The sequence below is a fragment of the Sinocyclocheilus anshuiensis genome, unplaced genomic scaffold (assembly GCF_001515605.1).
Source record: "Sinocyclocheilus anshuiensis isolate Anshui unplaced genomic scaffold, SAMN03320099.WGS_v1.1 scaffold711, whole genome shotgun sequence".
In the NCBI taxonomy this organism is placed as follows: Eukaryota; Metazoa; Chordata; class Actinopteri; order Cypriniformes; family Cyprinidae; genus Sinocyclocheilus; species Sinocyclocheilus anshuiensis.
In genome coordinates this window covers 148,807-149,263 of record NW_015552595.1, presented here as the reverse complement: position 1 = coordinate 149,263, position 457 = coordinate 148,807, and the positions used below count along the sequence as shown (strand labels likewise).

General features: G+C 46.4%; 1 protein-coding gene across 14 annotated transcripts in view; it reads right to left on the bottom strand.

The window, feature by feature from the left end:
* LOC107665636 (receptor-type tyrosine-protein phosphatase S-like) overlaps positions 1–457 on the bottom strand; it is a 51,015-nt gene that overhangs the window by 40,082 nt on the left and 10,476 nt on the right. The window lies entirely within an intron of this gene.

The following is a 457-nucleotide window of genomic DNA, read 5'->3' as shown; positions in this document are numbered from 1 at the left end:
CAGAGAGAGAGAGAGAGAGACAGAGAGAGAGAGAGAGAGAGAGACAGAGAGAGAGAGACACAGAGGAGAGGAGGAGAAAATGAGAAGTAAGGAAAAGAGGAGGAGAGAAAACAAACAGCATTAATATTTACAATCACAACAAACACTGGCAAAAATCTGAACTATGAAAATTGAAGTGCCGCTGGAAGAGTTTCCCAGTGGATGGAAATAATCGTGCTCAGAGACTCCAGGACGTCGTGTAACGCAGCCAATCAGAAAGATGAGAGAGACTGAGCTGTGAAATATACAAACACATGCAGACACGATCAGAAAATATAGGCCGTGTTTGGCGGTGTCTCGGTGCGGCAGAGACTGACTCAGCGTTCTGAGCGATTCACTCGCTGGTCTGTCATGTAGATGTGACTGTGGGCAGCCTGACAGCATGTGAAATCACTGCAGAGGAATCAACACCTACAGA